At 38.6% G+C, this 8,177-nt stretch overlaps 1 protein-coding gene across 1 annotated transcript in view; it reads left to right on the forward strand.

The window, feature by feature from the left end:
• The window catches only part of LOC123525859 (uncharacterized), a 177,554-nt gene that overhangs the window by 61,193 nt on the left and 108,184 nt on the right, over positions 1-8,177 (forward strand). The gene's annotated exons all lie outside the window — the stretch shown is intronic.

The raw sequence follows: 8,177 nt of genomic DNA on the forward strand, positions 1-8,177 counted from the left end.
ATTTATTTATTTATTTGGGTTTTACAGCGCACCAACACAGTATAGGTTATATGGCGCCAAACAGGATTTTGGTTCCACAGCTCATTTACATCGAAATAAAAACACAACGTATGGAATCAAAATTTGAGTACCTGCTTGAATCACAGAGTTACTGCAAAACCAAATGTTAAGATCCTATTAGTCGCCTCTTACAATCATGCAAGGGTAAGGCAGTGGTTCCAGTTCTTTTAATACACAGATCGACCCAGAACCACATGGGAATTATGGTCTAACATATTTTGTTCAACTTTCTTGAAAATTGGATTAGAAATGTTTGACTTGTTTCAAAATAATATCAGTATTCGTGTAAAAGTAAAAGGTTAGTGATCAGTTCATGTGAAAACTGGCACTATGATGCAAAAAAATTTGGTGAAGTTTTATTTAAATGAATGAAAAAGTTACAGAAATACTGAAGGACATGTCAATTTTATGAAATTTTCTATGTTAAAATGGGGAATAATTCTGTCGTATTAAAAAATATTTTAAGGTCATCGAGTTCTTTTAATGAAGATGAATACAAACAAAATTTCAACTGAGGATAAAAAAAAAAGAAGTTCAGTTCAATAAACGCTTGATGCCCCCGGTGGCAACCTTGTCAATACAAAGCAACCTAAGTCCAAAAGGAGGTAAAGTTCAAGGTGAAACTGAGGCCAGGTGATGTGTGAAGATGAGGAATGGTCACAGGTTACATCTGCATTAGTATCAAGTCATTCCAGTAAGGGGTATTGATGGTAGATGAAACGGTCCCATTTGCTTTGTCCATGGGATTTAGATGCCCCCACTACATGACAAAGGACATAAATTTTTTCCTAGGTCAGGAGCCAGAACTCCTACAATATTTAATGAATCTGACCGAGAAACCCCTAAGGTGCACAACTGCACATGCGGACAAACATTCCTGTAAACTGTGGTGACTGTAGGGCGACACAACATTTCAATGACCAATTGTTAACTAAGTCAGGGGCCATAAGTCCTACATAACTGAATGAATCTGAATGCAAAAGCCCAGGTGCACAACTGCACATGGTGACCAACATTCCTGTAAACTTTGGTGACTCTAGGTCAAATACTTCTGGAGCTACACACGACACAACATTAAAATTACCAATTTTTAACCAAGTCAGGGGCCATAACTCCTACATGACTGAATGAATCCGGACACGAAACCGCATGTGCATAACTGCACATGCTGACCAACATTCCTGTAAATTTTGGTGACTCTAGCTCAAATACTTTGGGAACTACGCGTGACACAACATTAGAATGACCAATTTTTTACTAAGTCTGGGGCCATAACTCCTACACGACTGAAAGAATTCGGACGCGAAACCCCAGGTGCACAACTACACATGCTGACCAACATTCCTGTAAGGTTTCGTGACTCTATGTCAAATAACTTTGGAGTTAGGCACGACACAACACGAAAATTAACAATTTTTACAAAGTCAGGGGCAATAACTCCTACAGTACTGAATGAATCTTGACGTGAAACTCCAGGTGCACAACTACACATGCTGAACAACAGTCCTGTAAAGTTTTATGACTCTATGTCATATACTTTTGGAGCTAGGCACGAAACAACATTCTCAGACGGACAAACGGACGGACAGGACAATCACTATATGCCTCCCGCATCAGTAGATGCCGAGGGCATAAAAACAGGTTCGAAGTCAAGAAATTAAGAAGTACCATAAGTAAAGAAATGAGGCGGTATTTTGCACAACATGTTGGTGCCAACAGATCTACTGACATGATGACTCCTTTATATGCTATTTCACTTCCATTGAAAAGTTAATAATCTATTTATCTATTTGGGTTTTACGGCTCATGAACACAATATAGGTTATATGGCACCAAAGAGGACTACAAATTTTGGTTCCACATCTCACTTACATCGAAATAAAAACATGAAGTATGGAATCAAAATTTGCGTACCTACTGGAATCACAGAGTTACTGCAAAACCAAGTGTTAAGACCCTATTAGTCGGCAGTTACTATCATTCAAGGGTAAGGCAGTGGTCCAATTCTTTTCATATACAGATTGTCCCAGAACCACATGGAGCGAAAAGTTATTAAAATGCAAAATGTGATGTTTCCTACAGAGTCACAATTTCATACACAAATGAACTGTCTGCCTGAAATACAAGACTTACAAACAAAGACTGTAAGATCATTGAACTAAAAGTATAACAAGTATATATGAATTTAAGATTAGTTTCCTGACTAAATTTCTTAACAGAACAAGAGCTGTCACTAATGGTGCCAAATAAAACAAGTGAATGAAGTATTGCCATGCAATACAAAGTCCGCTACTGGAAGGCACCTTATTGTTTCTACTGCAGTGTGACCTTGACCTTAAGACTTAGGGCCCGGGTTTTGCACATGACATGTTGTCTCATCCAGGGAAATATTTGTGCCAACAGATATTTAACAGATATTTAAATCCTGCATTGCATGACAAAGTTATAGACCGGACAGGAAAAAATTCTCAAAGTGTGACCTTGACCTTTAAGCCAGGGTTCTGGGTGTTGCGCATGACACATCATCTCATCATGGGGAACATTTGTGCCAAGTAATATTAAAATTCTTTCATGCAGAGTTATGGACAGGACAAGAAAAAAGCCCTGTTGACATTTGACCTCCAATTGTAACCTTCACTTTTGAGCTAGGGGTCTGGGTCTTGCACATGACACGGCGTCTCCTCATGGGGAACATTTGTGCCAAGTGATATTAAAATCCCTTAATGAATGACAGAGTTATGGACAAGACATGAAGCACACCCTGTTCATGCCATGCTTACATTATCTGTCTGCCAAGTGTGACCTTGACCTTTGAGCTATGGGTCTGAAAGGTGGGCATGACACATCGTGTTATTATGAGGTACATTTCTGCCAAGTAATATTAAAATCCCTTCATGGATATGGGAGTTGGGAGTGGACTGGAGAAAAGCCCTGTTGAAATTTGACCTCCAATTGTGACCTTGACCTTTGAGCTAGGGATCCGGGTCTTGCGCATGACATGTCGTCTCCTCATGGGGAACATTTGTGCCAAGTGATATCAAAGTCCCATAATGAATGACAGAATTACACACCGGACACGAAGCAGACCGTGTTCATGCCATACTAACATTTGAATGCTAAGTGTGACCTTGACCTTTGAGCTAGGGGTGGGCATGACACATCATCTTATTATGAGGTACATTTGTGCCAAGTAATATTAAAATCCCTTCTTGGATGGGAGAGTTATGGACCGGACAGGAGAAAAGCCCTGTTGACCTTTGACCTCCAATTTTGACCTTGACCTTTGAGGTAGGGTCAAGGTCTTGCGCACGACACATTGTCTCATCATGGGGAACATTTGTGCCAAGTAATATTAAAATCCCTTCATGTATGAGTTATGGACCGGACAAGAAATTGCGGACGGACGGAATGACGGAAAAGCGCATTTCCTATAGTCCCCGAAACTGGTTTTCAACCAGTAGGGGACTAACAAGTGTACAAAGCTATTCTATAATCCCACATTCAAGGAAGAAGTGACTGTCCAGACAAGGTCAATTATAGCCGTATTTGACCTTTAAACTCCAAGTGTTACCTTGACCTTTAAGATATTGACGCTGGTGTTACACGTAACACACCTTCTCATGGTGGTAAACAATTGTACAAAGTTATTTCATAATCCCACATTCAATGACAAAGTTACTGTCTAGACAAGGTCAATTATAGCCATATTTGACCTTTAAACTGTAAGTGTGTCTTCGCTCCCTTACGGACTCGACAAAAAACATTAGTTTCCTAACTACATGTCTTAACAAAAAACAAACAAACAAGGTGTTACTGCCTAGTGTGGCAATATCTAAACCTATTTAAATTGTCGATCAAAAAGACAATTTAATGACTCAACAATTTCAGGATTACAAATTTTGGTTCCACACCTCATTTACATCAAAATAACAAGAGCGCCGCCAAGCGGGGCAATATACGCCCGAAGGGTTACATCAGAGGATGGGAGCAAAACTGAAACAACTTGACCGTTGAAGCCCAAAGGACAGGAACAACAAAAAGAATAAATTCCAAACAAAATTCTAAGTCCACAAAAAAATTCTTACCAGGTAAAGTTATGTCAAAATACATCTTAAAATTGGACGTACCATCCATGTTGTACCACAGAAAAATGGTCTTGGGTTTTCCCTATGGCCAAGAATAAAGAAGTTTCAAAATAAGCTATTTATAGTAACAAAAATGGGAAGTAATACAAAAAAATATTTTAGACAACAAAAAAGGGATCAGCAAAATAAAAACAAGAGCACAGCAATGCAGAGCAATATACACAAAGCAAAGTCATATTTGACCTTTGACCCCCAAGAGTGACCTTCACCTTGAAGTGAGTCATCGAAAACATGCGCTCTGCAAGTTGCCTCAGTCTGGTGAACATTTGTGCCAAGTTTCTTTGAAATCCTTCCAGCAGTTCAAGTGTTACAGAGCGGACACGAAACACACTCATATGATCTTTAACCCCTGAAGTGTGACCTTGAACTTAAAGCTAGTCATCTGAAACAAGCGCTCTGCACATCGTCTCCGTGTGGTGAACATTCGTGTCAAGTTTCTTTGAAATCCTTCAAGGGGTTCAAAAGTTACAGAGCGGACACGAAACTGCTAACGGACCAACGGACGGATGTCCAACTGAAATAAAAGAGAGTGCTGTTTCTTTTGTTTAAATAGGTGGCCATGGCCCTTTAATGTATTGGTAACGAACAGACGGACACTGGCGTCATAACATAATACGTCCCTTTGGGCATATAAAAACATGAGGCACGGAATCAAAACTTGCATACCTGCTGGAGTGACAGAGTTACTGCAAAACCAAGTGTTAAGACCCTATTAGTCGCCTCTTACGATCATGCAAGGGTAAGGCAGTGGTTCCAATTCTTTTCATACACAGATCGTCCCAGAACCACATGGGGCAATGACTTAACAAATAGTAGAATATCAAAGCATGAATGAAACATTAGTTTCCTGACTAGATGTATTAACAAAACAAGAGGGTCATGATGACCCTGATTCGCTCACCCGAGTAATATGAGCCACATATTTCAAATGGCAAACTGATGCTAAAATATTAGAATGTAGGTCAGTAGGTCATATTCATGGTCAGTGAAAGTCAGTTTTAAGACAGATATGCAAAACTGTACATGTTATCCAAATTTCAAGGCTGTATCTTAAAAAAAACAGAAAGTAGGTGAAGGTCACAGTCAGGGGATCACTAATAACTTGGGGTCATCAGGTAATTATAATTAAACAGTCTTAGAAAGATGATCTGATAATTGTTGAAGTATTTATTCCTATATAAGTCATATAAAAAGTGACCCCCAGGGCTGGGTCTCTTTTCACTCCAGGTGAATAATTTCAACAATCTTGTTAAAAAAGATTTTTAAAGTTTTTCCTTCCACATAAACCAGAGTCTTAATGGAATTCAATTGTTTGAACAATTTTGAAAGGGGACTATCCAAGGATCATTCCTGTGAAGTTTGATGCAATTCTGTCCAAAAAATTTCTAGAACATTTTTCTAGAAAATGTCGACGGACAGACGACTGACAACGAGTGGTCACAAAAGCTTACTATAAGCCTTTGGCTCAGGTGAGCCAAACAGCAAGGTACTGGCAATATCAAAACATATTTAAATTCAGTATCAAAGGACAATTTAATGATTCAGCAAAGAATCAGAAATCATCATGACAAGTATGAATGAAACTAAAACGTGTCTGTAGGACACAGGTGTGCCTCCCCCCCTCCACCCACTGTAACATTTGTCACAAATAAGGGGAAATAATTCAAATGTTTGCAGTCTTAATGGGGTATAGCCTCAGCAAACATTTTATGAAAAGGATTCATTATTCAAAAGGCCATATACTTTTTCAGCTATGAGCATCACAAACAAAAAATCCACTATTTTGGCTATTTCAAGAGCTATAACTCTGTAATAAGCACTAAGCTTGTCACGAAGAATGCCAAGTGTGCAAGGTCACATAATGATAAAGACTCAAGCAAGGTTTCATGAATTTACACAAAATACTTTTTGACCTAGGCACATATATAGGTTAAAATGTGCATTTTTTACTATTTCAGGGGCCATAACTTTAAAAACAGGGAATGGAGCCAGCAAAACAACAAGAGGTGTGCAAGTTTATGTCATGATAAAGACTCATGCAAGTTATCATCCATTTATATTATACACTTTTTGAGGTAGGCACGTTACAAGGTGTGAATGTGCATTTTTGCCTATTTTCAGGGGCACTAACTCTGAAAATAAGGGGTGGAGGCAGACAAAACAAGAGCTGTCCATAAGACAGCCAAGCTCGACTATTCAAAATATTGTCACAGAAGCAGGAAATTATTACCCAAAATGTTAAATATCAAAAGAGTTTTAACTTCGAAAGGGGACATAATTTGACCAAAATGCATATCAGAGTTATGGGACTTGATGCTATCAACTAGTTTTATAACCCCGAAGAAACATGTTAAGTTTCAATTCAATATCTGCATTAGTTTTGGAGACAGTAACTTGCATGTAAAACTTTAACCAGAATTTTCTAAGTCCAAAAGTGGGCATAATTTGCTCAAAATACATGTTAAAGAGTTATGGAACTTGACCCAGTGAGGTTGGTAATTGACCTAGAAAAAGAATAAATAAGTTTCAAAGCTATATGCCTTTTGGTAATAGCTGTATGTACTTGCACACAAATCTTTCACCAGGATTTTCTAAGTCCAAAAGTGGGGAATATTTTGCCCAAAATACATGTCAGAGTTATGGAACTTGACCCAGTGAGGTTGGTAATTGACCTAGAAAAAGAATAAAAAAGTTTCAAAGCTATATGCCTTTTGGTAATAGCTGTATGTACTTGCACGCAAATCTTTAACCAGGATTTTCTAAGCCCAAAAGGGGGCATAATTTGGCAAAAATGAAGGTCAGAGTTATGGGACTTGGTGCTATCAACTGGTTTTATAACCCTGAAGACACATGTGAAGTTTCAATTCAATGTCTGCATTAGTTTTGGAGATAGTAACTTGCATGCAAAACTTTAACCCGAATTTTCTAAGTCCAAAAGGGGGCATAATTTGCTCAAAATACATGTTAGAGTTATGGAACTTGACCCAGTGAGGTTGGTAATTGACCTAAAAAAAGAATAAATAAGTTTCAAAGCTATATACCTTTAAATGATAGCTGTATGTACTTGCATGAAAAAACTTAACCAAGGTGTGACGCCGACGCCAGGGTGAGTAGAAAAGCTAGACTATTCTTCGAATAGTCGTGCTAAAATGAAGAGGTGCCAAACTTCATATCACAATAAAGACTCGTGCAAGGTTTAATCAATAAATATGTAATACTTTGTGAGTTAGGCGCGTCACAAGGTAAAAATGTGCATTTTTTACTATTTCTGGGGCCATAACTCTGGAAATAGGGGACAGAGCCAGATGTAAAATAGAAGGTGCAGAAGTTAATATCATGATAAAGACTCATCCAAGGTTTAATCAATTCATATGTAACACTTTTTGTGGTAGGCGCGTCACAAGTTGAAAATGAGCATTTTTTACTATTTCAGGGGCCATAACTCTAGTAATAGGGGCATTTTTTACCCAGATGAAAAATAGAAGGTGCCCAAGTTCATATCATGATTAAGACTGTTGCAAGGTTTCATGAATCTACACCAAATACGTTTTGAGGTAGGCGTGTCACAAGGTGTACAAGTTCACAATTGAGCCACACCATGAGAAAACCAACATAGTGGGTTTATGACCAGCATGGATCCAGACCAGCCTGCGCATCTGCACAGTCTGGTCAGGATCCATGCTGTTCGCTTTCAAAGCCTATTGCATTTAGAAAAACCGTTAGCGAACAGCATGGATCCTGCACAGATGCGCAGGCTGGTCTGGATCCATGCTGGCCGCAAACACACTATGTTGGTTTTCTAATGGCATGGCTCAAATTATCATGATAAAGACTCATGCAAGGTTCCATCAATTAATATTAAATACTTTTTCACTATTTCAGCGGCAATAACTCTGGAAATAGAAGGCGGAGCCAGATGAAAAATTTGAGATATACGTGCAAGTCCATATCATGAGTAAGACGCATGCAAGG

Source organism: Mercenaria mercenaria, chromosome 3, assembly GCF_021730395.1.
Source record: "Mercenaria mercenaria strain notata chromosome 3, MADL_Memer_1, whole genome shotgun sequence".
In the NCBI taxonomy this organism is placed as follows: Eukaryota; Metazoa; Mollusca; class Bivalvia; order Venerida; family Veneridae; genus Mercenaria; species Mercenaria mercenaria.